The 18,358-nt window shown below is 43.3% G+C and overlaps 1 gene segment (V, D, J or C); it reads right to left on the bottom strand.

Moving 5' to 3' along the window:
- LOC114904326 overlaps positions 1-18,358 on the bottom strand; it is a 268,584-nt gene that overhangs the window by 12,779 nt on the left and 237,447 nt on the right.

Raw genomic sequence — 18,358 nt, 5'->3', positions numbered from 1 at the left:
CAGGGTGGCTGCCTGCGCTTCACACCTCTGCCCCACATTTACAGCCTTCACTCTTGGGAATGGAGTTTTTGAACAGCCTGTTCCATCGTTTTTTGTTTGTTTGTTTGTTTTTTGCGATACGCGGGCCTCTCACTGTTGTGGCCTCTCCCGTTGCGGAGCACAGGCTCCGGACGCGCAGGCTCAGCGGCCATGGCTCACGGGCCCAGCCGCTCCGCGGCATGTGGGATTTTCCCGGACCGGGGCACGAACCCGTGTCCCCTGCATCGGCAGGCGGACTCTCAACCACTGCGCCACCAGGGAAGCCCTGTTCCATCGTTTTGGTGATAAATTTCTCTCTGTGTCACTTTATGCCCAATAATCAGTCCCCCTAGGTTTCTGCTTCCCTCCCTGCCATACTTGCATTCTACCAACCCAATTCAATGACTTTACTCATCTCTTCAGAAATGCTAAGTCCTGGACCAAAGCTGCCATGGTCACCATGGCAAGAAGGCTCAGGATAGGCAAACCAAGGACGAGACAGGTAGCCTTTGAGGTCTGGGGTCTTCCTTCACAGAGTGCAGGAGGAGCAGTGGTGGTGGTGTGGTGGCATGGTTAACAGTAAGGCCTTGGAGTCAAATAGATTAACTTCTAGCCCTATTATTCCTAGCTGTGTGATCTTGGGCAAGCTACTTGCCCCAAGCCTCTGTTTCTTCATCTGTAAAATAGGCCTAATACCAGTTACCTAGCATTAGGATGGATGTGAGCACTGAATGAGAAATTCTTTGAAGGACAGAGTATAGTCACTGGCACATGTCAGGCATTCAGTAAATAGTAGCTAATAATATGGTGGTTCCCAGCAATGCTTTCCACTGAGGGAAGGGATGAGGCTTCTTGTAGCCAGAGGAGACCTGTCCCTGCCCCACCGCCCTCTCCAGCACCCCAGGGTGCCTCAGCATTCTGGTTGGGATGCTGTCATGTGCAACAGATATCTCATGGATCCAAAGGGACATGACGAGAGATTCTCAGCCATGGGGTTGAAGGGCAGGATGGACCCCTTGGCTGCCAAGAAGACAGTTCTGCTTCAGAAACCTAACCAAGAGTGAAGCCTCTTTTCTCAAACCTTGGTGATTTGTCCTCTGCACGCACTGTGCAAAACCCTTGTCCAGCACAGCCTCAATCATTTCATTAGACCTGACACAATGGTAAGTTACTCCCAGACAGCAAAGGGCTCTTTCACGATGGAGCAGCCCAGTCACAGACTCCCTCATTTTTGCAGTATCCTTCCATCATATATCCTCTGTCTACAAAATATCCCTTGCCCGTTTCTATAATACTCACATGGATGAACAACAAGCCTGGTCCCTCTTCCAAATATAAGTCCATAGTTACTTCCTGATACACACAGCGAGGGAAGCCTTTGCTAAAACCAGTCTCACGTGACCTCCCTCTACCTATTGCTCCAGTGGTTGGGGCAACAATCTGGGGAAACACTGGCCAACGCCCCCAGAGTTGCAGGAATCTCCCACAGCTGTCCTGGAACCCTGAGCCAAGGGGTGGTGATGGGAGCCAGGGACCGGGGACTAGAAGAGCTCCTCACCTCCTCTACCCAGGAGAAAACACACGCTCCTGTCAGTGGAGAAGCAGGGCAGCAACTCCCCAGCAGCTGTACCTCCAGCACCACCCTGCTTGCCTGGGGCCACAGCAAGGTGTGACTCTGCTACTCTTTTGTTAGATACAAGTGCTCTCAGGATGGGCGGCAAAGGAGATTTTTATATTATTCAAATATTGTCAGTGGAGATGCTGAGAGGAAGGGAGGGTGGAAGAAACAAGGGGCACACGAAGGTTTGACACAGTGAGCTTCTAAGGACATTAGGGGTGGCATTGATGGAGGACATAAGAAGTTGTCCGGTACCTACGGGGTAGGAAGAGCGGTGGGTGGGGGAGGGGTCGTATGTCCAGGAGGATCCCGGCTCACTTACTTGGTGTGACCAATACTCGAGTCCCCTTTCCAAAAGTGAATCTGTTCCCATAATCACACTCTGGGAAAGTGCATTACAAAAAGGTCCTGGGTTTGCCCACCCTCTCATGGAAGACACACACGCTTCCCAGTAGCTCTAAAAGCTGGGATCCTGGGAAGGCTGATCCTAACCTTTTCCTTCTGATGGGTGCTCTAAGCACAGGAGGGAGATTCCCTAGTGGCTGTAGCAGCTTCGGCCCTGATGCTACGCATCACCTCCATTTTCCTCATCACAGCCATCAACAAACAGCCTCTGGCTATTTCTCCTCTGGGAAACACAGAACCTTTACAAAACTTGGTGAAAAACCTGCCTCCTACATAGGCCGGGTGGGTGTACGTGTTTCTAAAGATACCAGGCAGTGGGACTTCCCTCGCAGTGGTTAAGAATCCACCTGCTAATGCAGGGGACACGGGTTCGATCCCTGGGCCGGGAAGCTGCGGAGCAACTAAGCCCAGGTGCCACAACTACTGAGCCTGCGAGCCACAACTACTGAGCCTGTGCTCTAGAGCCCTCAAGTCACAACTACTGAAGCCCGTGCGCCTAGAGCCCATGCTCCGCAACAAGAGAAGCCACCACAATGAGAAGCCCGCGCACCGCAACGAAGAGTAGCCCTCGCTTGCCACAACTAAAGAAAGCCCATGCGCAGCAACGAAGACCCAATGCAGCCAAAATAAATAAATAAATAAATAAATAAATAAATAAATAAATAGGTAAGTAAATTTAAAAAAAAAAAGAAAAAAGAAGAAAGATACCAGGCAGCAGCCTGCATTTTCCCACCTCAGCTGCCCCGCCTGAGACGAAGGCACCATTGCCTTAGGGGAATATGCAAAAATGTATTTTTCACTTTGCCAGAAAGAGTAGGAGCAAGAGCATTTCCAGCAAGCCAGGCCAGGGCACATGCTAAAAACATGCTTCAGCGTGACTCAGAGTCACCGCATCCTCTCTGGGGCTGAGCGAGGTTTCTGGGTGACTCACGCCTGACTCATTCCTGTTTCTACTCTTTCTATCCTCACCTAAGTCAAGGCTGCTTTCTGTCAAGGGGCCTTTCTGTCAGGAAAGTCAAACATCTCAGCAGATAACAGTCTTAAATCATTTTCCAGAAACACAGGGGTGGAATCCTGCTTGCTCTCTGCCAGGGAATATGGACTGTCCGTTGTCACTGCTGTCCTGTCTCCAGTCAGTAGGGTCCCAGGTCCTGCACATGACCACACACAGCACACTGCTTGGTGCACCCACGTATAAATTGTTATTAGACTTTTAACAGATGAGTGTTTTGTTTTTCTGACAAGACTGGAAGTTCTTGAGAGCAAGAACCACATCTTATGCTTCTTCTTTTGTTTGTTTGTTTCATTTTAAACCACCTATGGCCCCTGGCTTGATGATACTCAATACGCACTTACTGAGTTGAACTGACTTTTACCATGCATAATTATTGGGACAAGAAGGCCAGTTGTGGGAGAGGTTAAAAGCTAAGTATACTTTTGGTAAATATGAGCTGCAAAACCTAAGTGCTTAGGCAGGGAAAAACCAAGGAAGCAACTCAAAGAGATAATCAGGAGGCAGCATAAAAACCACGACATCGTGAAGTTCCTATGGACCCTCAGCAGAGAGGGGGCAACTGAATGAACAAGTACTTGACTGCAAAGGAAACTCAAACATTTTTCTCCTGATACCTTGACATTGATTCTCCTTAAGGGGTAAAACGAATAATATGGCAGAAAAAATATATTCCGAGTTAGCAGCATTGTTATGATCAATAATAACAAAACAGTAGTGGTAATAATAATAATGATGATGTGACAATAATAATGATAATTATCATCCTCATAATATTCTATTATAGACCAGAGCAAATGCCACATATATAAATATAAACCCAATGCTGGAGGTGGGGTTACACATTTCTGGAGAGCTGACTTACTTGGGCTGATCAAAAGTTGGGTGCCAGTTCCAAATACGAATTTCTGATAACCTGTGTTCACACTCTGACATAACTCTATACCAAATGGTACCCTATAACTGGGCCAACTCTATACAAATGGTGCCCTATAGCTGGACTATAGCCGGGGATTCCTGAGTCACACACAAGTTAGTTACTAAGCACGTTCCCGAGTTTGCGTACATGCGCCAAAGTGGGAAGAGGCGTGTAATTTTACTCTTTAACCTTCATTTCTAAGACCATTGGAAGATGACAAGAAGTAAGTCACAACTCAATAGGAAATCCTGCTTTGTATGCAGTAGATTATATAAAAAATGTCATGAATATTCAGGTTGAAAAAGCCATTTGTGTAATTACAGAGTTTCAGTTCTAGACAGGACCTAGGGTAGTTATGTCCATGCACACTTACTAAGTGTTTACTACATGTTTCTGGCATGAATGAGGCTCGTGGATACATATAATGCAACATTACTATCACCAAACTATTTTCTTACTTAAATAGCACACAAAACCCTTGGGGGAAAATCAGTGAAAACAGATATCCTTCAGCTGTAATAAAAATCAGGCTATTTCAAGGAACTTACTTGCTTCAACAAATAGCCTTGTTCCTGTCCCGAAGACAACTTTGGAGCCTCCACTATTTCCCACAGTGATTTGTGCTGTGACAAAATAGACTGCTTCCTTTTCCTTCCTTTTTTTTTTTTTTTGCGGTACGCTGGCCTCTCAACTGTTGTGGCCTCTCCCGTTGCGGAGCACAGGCTCCGGACGCGCAGGCTCAGCGGCCATGGCTCACGGGGCCAGCCGCTCCGCGGCATGTGGGATCCTCCTGGACTGGGGCACAAACCCGTGTCCCCTGAATCGGCAGGCGGACTCTCAAACACCGCGCCACCAGGGAAGCCCCCTTCCATTTTTTAACCATAGCCTTGAAGCAGGCCCAGGGAGCCTATGGGAAGGTGCTCATAATAAGGAGCAATTTTTTATATTCTCCCAGTAAATCCATCTGGTTTCTTCCTATTCATGAACAATCTCATACCTCCTACCTACTGGAAGGGTTAGTTCACCAAACAGTAGTCATGGAATATGGCTCAGGGACCAGGATCCCCACGTTTTCATCCCAGCCCTAGTTCTCACTGATTTCATGATAATGGACAATTCAATCAACCTCTCTGGGTCTTAATTTCTTCACTGGAAAAAAAGAGGTTTGGATTTCCCTTTCAGAGCTAAAAGTTCTATGATCCAGCAATGTCCAAAGTGTACTCAATGTTGCATATTTCTATAACTCACAAATGAGTCAGGCACTTATACATGGGTTACACTGGACACTGGTCTGCATGGGGAAAATACAAGAAATTGTGAGGGGAAGGGAGAGTCAGAATAAGGAGGTGGCTGCTGCCAGCTCTTCTGTCTCCTCTCCCGTTGGGGTAATTCTCCCAGCAGCCCCTGTACTACTTGTTTCCTCATTAAAAAGGGAAGAGAACGCTTTAGATTTGGGGCATCCAAGTCAAGATTTCCCAAAGCTCCATGTCTCAAGTCATGGCAGTATCTAAGAATGGAAAAGATAAATTCCATGTATTTCCTTACTAACTCTGATTGGCATCCTCTCTCATTTCTAGGTAAGCCCTGGCACAGGGTCTGTGACATAATGTAGTAGAAAGAGTAAGCTTTGAGATCAGGCAGGCAGACCGTGGTTTGAATCTAGACCCTTCCACTCACTAACCCTGGGATCTTGGGCAGTTACTTCTCTGAGCCTCAGTTTCCTTTTCTGTAAAATAGGAATACTGTTCCTTGATCCTTAGTTGTTTGAAGATAAACAGTACTGTCTGTCATGCCCCTAGTATCGTATCTACACATCATAGAAACTGAGGTGGTGGTTATGATTTATATGTTAAGTTAAATGATTGATTAACAAGGTTTTTTTTAGTGTTATAGAACTTGTTTGTGAAATAGCCATGAGTCCACACCCTTGGGTTGTATAAACTCTAGGATGGTATAGGAGTAAGAATCACAGATTTTGAGGGCTTCCACCCTCTCATCTCACAATGGAAGAGTCTGAGGCACACAGAGGGGCAATGACTTGTTCAGCGTCACACCGCCTGTTGGGGCTCAATCAAATCTAGAACTCTAGACTGCAACCAGAAGCCCTGGGCTCCTTTCTCTGCGCTTCACTGACTCTTCTTGAATAATGTTTAGTGCAAAGGGACATAATCTCTGGAATGAACTTGGTAGGGCTTATTTGGGGCATAGGTCAAGTGACCTTGAATAGTCTCCTGCAATGAGTCTCAGAATCAATGGCAGTGGAAGTAGAAAAGTTCTATTAGATCATGGCCATGCAATTTTCTGCTCTTCTGCTTTTTTCCTCTTTCTGGCTCCACTTAGCTCAATTCTAGTGTTAAAAACTCTAATACTGGACAGAGCTTCTGTCAGCCTCACATCTTGGGAAAAGCCTTAATAGCTTGCTAAATTCTAACTGAAAGAAAATGTTCTTGGACAGTCTTTGAATATTTTCATTAATTTATCTGGGTGCCACAATTCTTAATACTTCAGCACTAGATTATGGTTAATTATAAATAAGATTATAATTATATAATTCCAAATATATATTTGGAATTATATATATTAATAATTGGAATATATTCCAAATATATATAGTTCCAAATTATAAATAAGATTATGGTTAATTATAAATAAATAATTTTTGTCATATTACAAATGACAAAAATAACATCTCCTTTTCTCCCATTCACTGTCACTGGAATATATTTTGTAGTTACCTTAGAATTGCACACTTACTCAGCTCCACTTTTAGCCAGGTGCCTTTCCCAAAGGTGAGTTTGTTTGCTTCTCCCCATGAGTCCCACAGTGTCCCATGCCTCACAATAAACTCCCTCTGTCACTTCACACCTTTTCGTGACCTACCCTGATGAGTTAGAAAATACTTAAGATTTGATATAGCTATTTGACTTATTCATATGAGAAAAAAGCTCCCCCCACCCCAAATGGAATAAATTCATAGGCTGCTGGTGCCAGGAGGGCAGAGGGGTCATCAACCAGACCTACTTCCCCTTTCAAAGAGGAGAAAACTGAGGCCTAGAGGCAAGGGATCTGCTCCAAGTTACACTGCTAGTTGGTAGCAGAGACAAAAACACGGGTCTATTTGATTCTCAATCTAGTATTTTTCCTTCTCCACCACACACTGAATGTACTGTGTTGCTTACTATATTCACTTCTTCCCTTTGGCCGGGAAACTTGATTTTTCTGGGTATTTGATTTCAATTAAACAAGCACTTATCAAGCACTTACTCTGTAAAAGGACCATATTAGACACTTCATGGTATATAACAGGAACCTCTGCTCTTAAGGATCTTTCAATTTTAATAGGCAGATCTTCTCAGTAATGAAGGAATTCTGTAGCTGTATGTGTCACAGATTGTCCAAGACTCCTCAGCTAGATTGGGGATATAGAGGGAAAAGGAATGGGAGGGATGCCTGGGGTGAGGCTACAGTCTAGTCTTTTAACAGGAAGCCAGGCTATTTCTGGAGAAACCAGGTTTGTCTTAATTATCTGGGTATTATTCTGTATTCCATTCTACCTAGCAAATTAGTTCTACTAATTCAACTAATTCAACTTCTAATCCTACTAATCCAACTCTTCTGTTGGTTATTTTCATTTTTCAAAGTGCTCCATGAAGGCTCAACCTTAAATTCATAGGTCAATGGATAAAACAAGGATGATGCATCCACAAGGGTAAAACACAGAAATTACATGTAGAAGTCTTAAACCAGAGAACGAGCAAACAGGAGTGGGATTGGGTCAACATTTACCTGGAGAGACCAGAAGCATAGTCCCCTTTCCAAAAGTAAGTTTGCCGTATTCTGAGTTCACTCTATGGCAACCCCCCATACAAAAATGGCCTGCAGTGTTGGGTCTTTGAACCTCTGATTGCTTACGGAAGGGAAAGAAGACCAGCATTTATGGAGAACCTACACATGCCAAGTGGGTTGACAGTCGCTATATATCACCTTGCCTTATTTGGGCCGTTAACTGTGCCATGAACTCTGATATTATTGTCCTTATTTTACAAATGGAAAACAGGTGATGTGGGGTTAAGCACACTGAACCAGCACTGCTACACAAGTACCCTGGAGACATGAGACTTTTTGGCATAGGACAGATACATGTTAGGAGGAACTATGAGTGAGGAATCCTTCTCCTCCTTCCTATGAGATTGAGATTGCAGCTGTATTGGGGTTAATTCTCTTGCTAGAACCAGACATTAGACCTCTAGTGACAGTGATGCCCTGAACTCCAGCGTATCCTCCATCACACACTCATTTCCTGAGACATGGAAACATTTTCATCAATCTTCCGGTTGTTCCCTTGATACTCTACTCACCAGCCCTGACCAGCAGTCTTGTCCCGCTCCCAAAGATCCACGTATAGCCTCCACCCTTCCCACAGTGTTTCTTAGTCAGCCAAAAACACCCACAAGCCCACACACCCTTCGCATACCCAAGACTGAGAGATACAGCCCTTTCACCTATGAAGGGGACTACATCTTAACTTTCTTTTTACATTCCACATAACACACAGGCCATTCAACTCAAATATGGGCATTTATTGTGCAACACTTAAAATGAAGCCTCTCTCTCCTCATTGCTCTGGGTCTGTCACCACCAAAGTTGTGATTTTCAACTCTATGCATCCCGCAGATGTATCTAGTCCTTTTGTCTCCATCACACTTATCAATTTTTAGATTTCTGTCATAGTGTCTCTCCTAGTTTTAACTTCAATCAGTTGAAACTTCATGGAATAGCGTCCAGATCATTGAGTGACAGATTCCTGCTCCTACAGTCAACTTATTTTGCAGACTTAGGCCTAGTGGTAGCCTGGTTACTTACTCGAGTCCTGTTCTGTCCCCAAAGCCAGGCGTCCTGATTAAAGGGCACCCACTCTGCTTCAGGTCTGGTAAAAAACACCACTTGCCTTCTCTTTGGTTCTTATGCTCTGCAAATGTACTGTTTTCAATTGGCCTCATGGGTAGTATCTTGGCTTTCTTTTCTATTAAGAAAGAACACAACTTGGATGGAATAAAACTATTATAATGTTGAGGGTTGGATGAGGGATCTTTCTATAATATCTTTATTTAAATCTTCTGAAAATGGCCATAAAAGGCCTATTACATCCCCGTTATGTGTTCCAAATGTTACAATCTGAGAGGCAACAACACAAGTAAGGAGAAGTGCTTAGGAATTTAGACTTACTTGGGGTGACTTGAAGCGTTGTTCCAGTTCCAAAGGTAACCTTTAGGTTACCCCTAGAATTCACACTGCATTTCAGGCCTTTACAGAATGGTTTCCTTTCTGCCATTCTCATGTGGGTGACATGTGAGTCTCTGTACTTCAGTAGAAGAGAGAGTGGTTTTTACTCATGCCTATGGCTACAGATCCACATGAAAATAGCTCTTTTACTAAGAATCTACATATTCTCTTCATGTTGAAAGAATTATACTAGCTGTCCTAGCTTTTTCTTTTTGTTCTGAAAACAAATAATCATGATATTTTACAGGTGTATAGCATTTACTAGTTTCTAAAATACTTTCATATCCATTAGCTTATTTTATCTTTAAAAAAACTTATGAGGTGAGATGAAATATTTTCATTTTACAGGTGAAGAAATTGTGGCTCAGATGCACCGATCAAGCCAGGATTAGAAGGACAAGCAGTGTTCAGGCAAACTTTGCCTTTTTCATTATGATCCACTCTCTGACTGAGCTGTTTCAGTCTGTTATTTCTGGTTCATCGACACTACTATTTTTCCTCCACAGTTAGATCTTTCTGGCCTCTGTGCCATTACTTTAACATTTCTTTCTATTTCAGAATGCACTTAAATCCACATAAACCATGCATTTCTTGATATTTGGGCCCTACAAATACTGCAGTAAGTTCAATAGGTCTCAGTCACCACATTAAGCCTCCTACTTTAGTGACATATTGTCTACTTACTGGGTTTTATTGATAATCCTGTCCCAGTCCCATAGATGAATGTATTATAAATCACAGCACCGTGCTGCCTGACAAGAATTCCTGAGCTACCTTGATAATAGATTAATGTGATTAGCATGTATCTATCCTCCTTCCTGGGAACTCTGGCTGGGATTTCCCGCTTTTTCTATTATTGAAATAAAAGACTAAGCCATGGAGTTAAGCCTCTGAAAGCCTCTTTTCAGAGCACAATAGAATTGATGGAGGGGAAAGCCTGAGATGAGTCCAGCTGATGGTCTTTAGACAACTCTGACACATTTCCTTCAAAAATTTCACCAAGTCATCTTGTTTTACCAGCCAAAGCATATCAGCTTTGATTCCCATTTTTTACTTAGGAATCAATTCCTGTACACGAGCTCATTTTACCAGTGGTTAGAAAATTGCTCCTATCCCTGTAGGTAATCTTTCTTTCTTTTATCAGTTTAGTGTGTATTAAAAAATTTGTGAGCATGGGGTGGGACAGGGGTATGGTTGGAGTATTAGACACGAGGGACAGCATCTGTTTTTTTCATTTTGTTTTGATGGCTTTCATCACTAAACCCCAGTACTCCTTGAGTTAAAGAATAAGGAGACATTTAATCATGTGTGCAATGTAAGTCTGCAGGATAAGTTCAGGCATTATGATCAATAATAACCAGGTACTTACTGGAACATACTGATACGGTGGTTCCTTTCCCAAAGACCAACACATTTCCTATCTGGTAGGCACAGTGAAATGAGGCCCTGCAAATACCCTGAGTACCTGTTCACTGCCTCCAACGTGTATATAACTACAAACAATGGACACTTGTATTCTGTCCTTGCCTTTGGCAAGGAACTAACTCAGTGAGCTCTCAGTGTTTGGGAATGCAACAGTAAAGCTCTGTTACTTTGTGAGAAGGAGAGGGTAGATGGGGGTGTGTCCTCCACTTACTCAATAACTATTCACTGAACACCTCCATGTGTAAGGCACTGTGCTAGGTGCTGGGATAGAGCAGAAAGCTGCTAGGATGCTGTCCCAGTCCTCATGGCACTTACAGTCTAGTGGAAGGCACACAGAAACAAATCCATAGATAATACAATATCAAGTGATGAAAGTGCAGGAATAAATCAGGCTGGATAACAGGATGGAGAATCAGGTAGCGGCTGTGTTTGGTGGCTTGTTAGAATGGTTGGGCAAGAAGGGTCTCTCTGAGGAGGTGATATTATCTGAAGTGAGATCCAAGCGTGGAGGAATGAATCATCACCTCTATTTACAGATAAGCCAATAGAGGGCCTGAAAGATCAAAGCCTGGCTCCAAATCACACAGTGTCAAGGACGGCCATGGACGCTTAGATCATGCCTTCTCTCTGTTGAAGTACTAGATCTAGTTCTACCATGTAAATTCCTGGTTAGGAAAGACAAAATGAGACAGAGGTTCTTCCAAAGTGACTTTGGGATGTTATCTGGGTAATTGGAAACTGTGGCACTGGCTGTTGAGGCATCCAGGTTGTAAGAGGAGGCCAACTGCAAGAGAAGGTGTTAGCATCTAAGAGTGTTTTTCTGATGGCTTTTCTGATGGAGCTGGCCACTGAGATGGGAAGACTTCTTCCATCCTGTTTCCCTATTAAGTTGGCAAGCAATGCAATCCATTGCCCAGCAAAATGAGCTCTTACACTTATGATGGGGAGGATACAGGGAGAGCTCTGCTCCCCACTAAATCTGAATAAACCAAGGACATTTGGCAGTCCACTTAAATGAACAAAAAAGCCTGTTACATGTCTCAGTAACTAATTGAATTCAAATTTCATGGCAATACTTATTAAGATTCACCTTTAACGTGGTCCCCCTTCCAAAAACCAGCTTCAGGCTGCTTGAAAACCCCACAGGGATCTATTTCACCACAAAAACCAAAGTGAGCTTCATTTTCAAGCACAGGAATTCTCCCAGGTTCTCTCACTTGGTTGAAACCCAGGTCAACACCAAGCACATATTTAGGTAAACTCAAGAAAAGTCTTAAACTCATACATTCTTTGGAATGGTAGGAAACCTCCAAAACCATTTCCTACAAGCTCACAACCTCAAGCACTTCTCTCCCAAGTGATCTCAGGTTTTGATGATCTCCAGGGACAGTCTTAGTCACCAATTCTCACGTTCTATTTTCTCATAACTAGAAAGGTTCACCTTATATCCAAATTCAACCGTTTCTCTGCCATAGCCAAGATCCATGAAGCTTTTTCATCCTCAAGTTTACCCTCAAATGGAATTTTTCATAAAATCTGACTCTCAAAAAAATCACGAATCACCTGACTGCCCATACTTTTCAAAGAGATTTCACATACACTATCTCATTTGAGTCTTACAAAATCCTTTGAGCTAGACAGAGCTGGAATCATAATCTCCATGTCACAGATGAACTGGGGCTTAGAGAGCTTCCCATGGACGCATGGTTGGTGAGTGGCTGAGCAAGATCCATTGTCTTTTGGCCCTGGGTTGAATGCCTTAATGATTTATTTGTACACGTTCACGTATTGATCATATCACCTTAGCTTTCAAGTATCTCTCCCTTCTTTATTCTCTTCCTTAATGAAAAGGACAATATCATCAACAACAAAAACAATATCCACCCCCTTCCTCAAAAAAAATAAATAAATAAAGCACTCTAAACAAACCTCCTGCTCAACTTCTTCAGAGCAATGTCTTTTTAATCCTCACACACTTTCTGTGAGCCAGGAGATAAGAATTACCAATATTTCAGTTGCATTAATTGGGAAAACTGAGGGCCAGAGGAGATAGATCAGAATGATGGTTATAGAGGCTGCAGCCTGGTACAGACAGCAATATATTGAACCTTAGAACACATGGGTCCTGGCCCTGCTATTGTGACCACATTCAAATCGCTTAACCACTCTGAACAGAGAGAATCATCGCTTTCCACCTTCCTCTACCTTGTGGGACGATCAGACAAAAGAAGTGAAGAAATAAGGAAAGTGCCTTAATTGTTTTCCTTTTCTTAAGAAGACAGACCCTAAAAAATATCAAGATGGCGATATCCTTTACCCACACTGAATTTGTGCATACCTATGTGCTTATGCATAAGAGCAACACTACACATTTCTAAGGCAAGTTTGAGACAGATTAATGTGCGCCAACACAGCGCATTCAGTTTAAAATTGATGGCTAGGCTCCGGCTTCAATGCTGGAAACAGAACAGTGGCTCAAGAGCCGGTACTCACTCGGCTTGACTAACATCCTGGTTCCTCCTCCAAAGGTTAGCTTGTTCCCCGGAGAGTTGGTCACACAGTGATTTGAGGCCCAGCAAAAACCACAGGGACCAAGGAAATCACACTCCATAGATGCCTGTCGAAGGCCCTGTCCTATGGCCATGGCAAAGTGGAGGGCTTGTGATGGTTAAGGTAATCCTGTCTCCCAGTGCTGTGCACACTTTGTAGAGATGGAATGCTTGTCCCTGGGCACGTATTTGGGTCTCGCCCTTTCATATATTTACTTACTTCTTTGCTTTGGCTGTTTGGACCTGGATCTGTGAGTGAGGATAACAGGTGTCAACCATAAACTCACTCAGGGGCCCATTTGACCATTTGTAACCCACAAAGGAACCTGAGAACAGGAAGCCCTGTAAGCTCAGGGAAACTTCAGGGTCAGGCTTGTCATATATCCAGCGTGGAAATGCTGATGAACTCACCCATACACAGGCATGCACGCCGTTAGCATCTCTATATTCAATTTAGTGCACAGGGAAGAGCCCAAAGAAAGGAAGGATACTTTAGTCTTGGGTCCACCCAGGCCCTCCAAGCTGCTGCGCACTGTGGATCAGCTTTACTTTCCTTGGTCCAAGTTTCAGACCCAGACCCCCTCCAGCTATTCTAGAGCCCATTCATTGGTGAGGCTTGTACTAAGGAAACTGGGAGGAGGCTTCTTGGGGAAAGTTTACAGAATATGATGGAGAGGTCATGCCTGATAAGAAAGGAGTTGATGGAGCCTCTGATAGGGAGATGGCTGAGAATCACAGGACTCCAGAAAAATAACCCTGGTAACTCTGTACCTCAATCTGGCATGCCCAGCCTGGGTTGAGGGCCACATCCTTCCCCACGCGTTGGGTGTGGACCAGAGCAGGTGTTTCGGGATGCCTCACACTCTCTAGTGGGGTTGCCCTTCTCCTTTGCCTTTAGTGGGAACACATACACTCTCCTCTCAGATTCCCAAGTTCCTGAAAGTGACGCTAGGTGGTCTTGACCTTCCTTCCGCTTCCCCATCCCTGTCTAACTAAGAAGGAGGGTCCTCCAGTAGCAGCAATATACATATTCCCTAAGACATTTCCCTAAGTCTTCCCTAAGACTTTCCCTTTAGTCCCTAAAGACTAAGGATATTCATTCATCTCCCTTTCCAGTTTCTTCACAGTACTGTTTCCCTGGAGTAGAAAACAACCCACTCACCAGGCTGTACAGTTAGCTGAGTTCCTTTTCCAAAGTAGAGCCTCCCCAGGCCTGAGTCTCTATCGACACAGTGCTGGGCCCCTTTACATGAACTTGGTCCTAATGTTCCCCATCACTCTCTCCCCTGCCCTGGGGGACAGGGTTGAAAATTCACCTTCATCCTCTTTAAGTGGCTTTAAGTCTTTTTTCTCGTGCAGCCGACAGTCTGAGCGGGACAGTCAGATCTCAGAGGCTATCTCTCAGGGGACAAATGGTCTGGGCTAACAGTAGTCTTCCACCGGCAGAGGCCCTCTCCCATCAGAAAGCAATTACATGGCCTTTTGAGAGTGTTTAAATTGGAAGGAACTTTGCTTCCCTGGCCCTATTTCCCAGTATAATAAAGCTGCTCACTTACTTGGATTGTCATTGTGTTTGGATCCCTTTCCAAAGCTGAACTTGTGAAAACTTTGATAGACTAGTTCTGTCCTCTGCAAAATCACCCCATTTCCCTCATTCGACCTCTGGTCGTCCCTCCAGGCATTCTCTTTTCCTCTTCTTTCTTTTTTTCTTCCTGATATGGCCCTTTATTTTCCCATTTATGGCTCTGGGAGATCACACCCCACCATCTTCTAGGTATAAATATCCCAAATAGGCTTTAGCTGATGAATAATTCAACGACATATTTCTTTGGCTATCAAAATAATAAAAGTAGAAGAAACAGGTCTGAGCTCACCTTCTCATCCTCTAGGCTGGAGTCATGAGATCTTAGCGCTTAGCATTGAAAGGGAGCCCAGAGATGATTCAGTCCAATATCTAAAGTAGCATAGAAATCCCTTCTACAACATCAGATAGTCAGCCTAAAGGACCCAGCGTGCAGATCTCCAAGAAGAAAGAGCCCTGCACTTCACAAAGCAGCCTTTCCACTGCAGACCGGTTCCCCTTGTTTAACAAGATTGTACAGGAGGCTGAGACACATATCCTTTCAGCCACTGGTACTAACCCCTTTCCTTGTCTAAATGGCAGTTCTTCAAATATTTGGAAAGAGTTATGTCTCATCTTAATACAACCCAGTGACTTTTGGGGGGGACCTGAGATAATTTCAGATAGCTAGCTTGGTTTTTATCTGACCGTAAAGCCCATGCTCTCAACAAATTTATCCTTGTGAAGGCATCCCTGAGGCAGAGAGCATTTTGGGGTGGAGGAGGAGGTGAGGGGGACACGTGAGGTAGTCAGGTTATGGTCCTAATGGTTATGGTCTTAGTGCAAACTGGGAAATCTTTTGGGAATTTAGTTACTGACCATTGTGCTTCCCAGGTGGAATTGCTTGTAATTGTGCCCACCATTTTGTTCTAAAATTATTCTCATTTTTTCCTTCTTACTTACTTGCTCTTACAGTTACTGTTGTTCCTGCTCCAAACGTCAACTTGTAGTCATTAGAGTCACAGTGCTACGTCTTCCTACGCAAACCTCGTCCTGGATAAGAGAGTAGGCTGGGGCGACAGGCAGGCTGCCCTGAGGTCTAGCGCTGCCCCCTCTGTGTAGGAGCCCTCTGGTAACTATTTTGACCTCTTGCTTTGTTTTTCACTTTCACAGTTTCCTCACCTGTGAAAGTGGGGACGATAGTATCTATCCCAGGAGACTGTGAGGAAGGTTAAATGACTTAAAGTATGAGAGACATTTACACAATACTTTGCACATAGCAAGTGTTCAGTAAATGTTAGATTATTATCAATATAATTATAATATATAATTTTAATTTAATAAAATTTTAATTTGTCATATCTCCTCTCTGAAATCCTGGACATTCATAGGTCCTTTAAGTTATATCGAAATGCTCTTTTTTTCAGGTCAACTAATAAATGCAGCAATAGTTAAAATTTGGGAATTTTCCATATATAGGATACCATCCCAAGAGTATGGTTGGCAGTTTCAGAATGTTTACTGAATCATAGGATTTGTTTACTACATTTTATGTATGTTTAAGGGACATATGAACAAGGACCCAAAACACAAAATAAAAGAACTCAAAATAAATACAGACTGGTAAGAGGAATTTAGGATAATACGTTGGTGACTTTTTCCTGTAGACAACTGTCACTTACTTGGCTTTACACTGAGTTTCGTCCCAGATCCGAAGTAAAAATCTGGAGTTGTACACCATGTTTACTATCATTACAAAAAGTCTCCTGGACTTCCTAAAAGGGAGGTGTGTTATCCAGAGGTGACTAACCAAGTTAGGCCAAGACTAATGCAACCCCACCAGCTTTTATTTTTTTGCTACTTTCCTAGAAAATTCAAGAACCAAAGTGAGGAATGAGGCAAGAAGACCCATTCATTATCAGAGACAGGCAAGACAAGGGCATCTGATTTTCTTCAGTGCTTTTATCGATTTCTTTTCTTTAGCTTTCTGCTTGGGTTCTTTCTTGTGTCTTCTGTGCTTCATACGCACAATATTTGAAACAAGTACACTGCAAATAAATGCTCTTTACCTGTCTCTCTTCCTAATTATAAATGGAACGTCTCCTCCGGTGGTGGACAGGGTTGTGAGGAGAATCCTGATTCTGCCTTTAGTTCCAGGGCTATCTGGAAGCTTCTCTCCTTGAGTTGGACCTAGGTCTGTGTCATGCTTGGCAACCTGACCTAAGCTTCTTGTTAAGGACACCCTGAACCACATCAACAAGCTAGCAGTATTATGTATGTATGATCAAACAAGATCACTGCGTCTTATCTTTCAAAGTACCTCCATTATATAACCAAAAGTACTTTAACAGCCCCCGCCCAGCCCCACAGTGAAACTGTACATTTTCGCTTTTTTTTTCCTGCTCTCTGCCTGCATATTCCCTTTAGCAAGGGGGGAGAAAAAAGAGGCCGCAGAGTTGGCTGTCATTTGCAAGTCTAGATGAAACATTATTTATGGGCAAAATATTTTGCTGACGCTCTCAAGAGAAAGGAAACCTCAGAGCCAAGAGTTAGACACCCACACAGTTTGGATTTAAACAAATGAACACAGTTAGGAAAAATAAAATAGAGGTGACTTCAGTCTAAGGCAAGTAATTATACTTATGCAGTTTGGGAGGGCAAACTTGTTCTTACTTGTAGAAATGATAAGCAGTGTGTTACAGGCACAGTATGCTGGAAGGGCACCAGAGAGCTATAGAAATAGAGCTTCATTTAAATATCTTAAATAGGCACTTTTGTGTTTAGCAACTTATGTAGAAATAAGCCAGGATAGACTAGAAATATGGCTGGCCAACTAGACTTGGTTTCAGATAGTTCCTGGTAAAACCATCTTGTAGCATTTCTCCTGGTTCTAGTGAAAATATTATGAGAAAGAGAGGTTCCCTTTATGGAATCTGTTCCTATTCTTCTAGGTTAGGATAGCTTCTTTTCTACTCATTTTCACCAGCTCCTATTCCAAACTTAGCAAAAAGGCTTTTCTTTCTCTTTGGTCTTTGATAAATAATTCTCTTTGTATGTTACCCTTTTAAGTATGTGTTTTTAGTATCTCTCCCCCCACCCTACTCCCCCCCCCCCCCCGGCCCATTATGTTACATAAATGTACAGCATACATTTATAGATTAGTAAATCCATGAAAATAGTATTTAATTGTAACGGCCTACCAGGTACAACAGTCAGTTGGGTCCCAGATCCAAAGGTCAGTTGCCAGCTTGAACCAGAGGAAACACTGTGATATGCCCAACAACAAAAACCAGATCCAATAGGCCGGGTTGGCAGAGCACAGAGTAAAGAGTTGGCAATTACTTTATGAATTAGGTGTGTATTATTGTCAATCTAGGTTTGATCTGGAGTGACCAAATTGCCTATCTACAAATTGTAAATAAAGCCGCCTTTGTCTTTATAAGCTCACCTTCTTTTAGGGAATCCTTGCTTCCCACTTTCTACTACAGAGTTCCAGGGGTCAAATATATGCTTTAACATATATAGAGCGATCCCTGATTTTAGAAGTCAAACCAGTGTTCACATCTTT

Source organism: Monodon monoceros, unplaced genomic scaffold, assembly GCF_005190385.1.
Source record: "Monodon monoceros isolate NGI ecotype Baffin Bay Population unplaced genomic scaffold, NGI_Narwhal_1 Super_Scaffold_21, whole genome shotgun sequence".
Taxonomy (NCBI): Eukaryota; Metazoa; Chordata; class Mammalia; order Artiodactyla; family Monodontidae; genus Monodon; species Monodon monoceros.
This window is presented reverse-complemented; position numbering and strand designations above follow the sequence as displayed.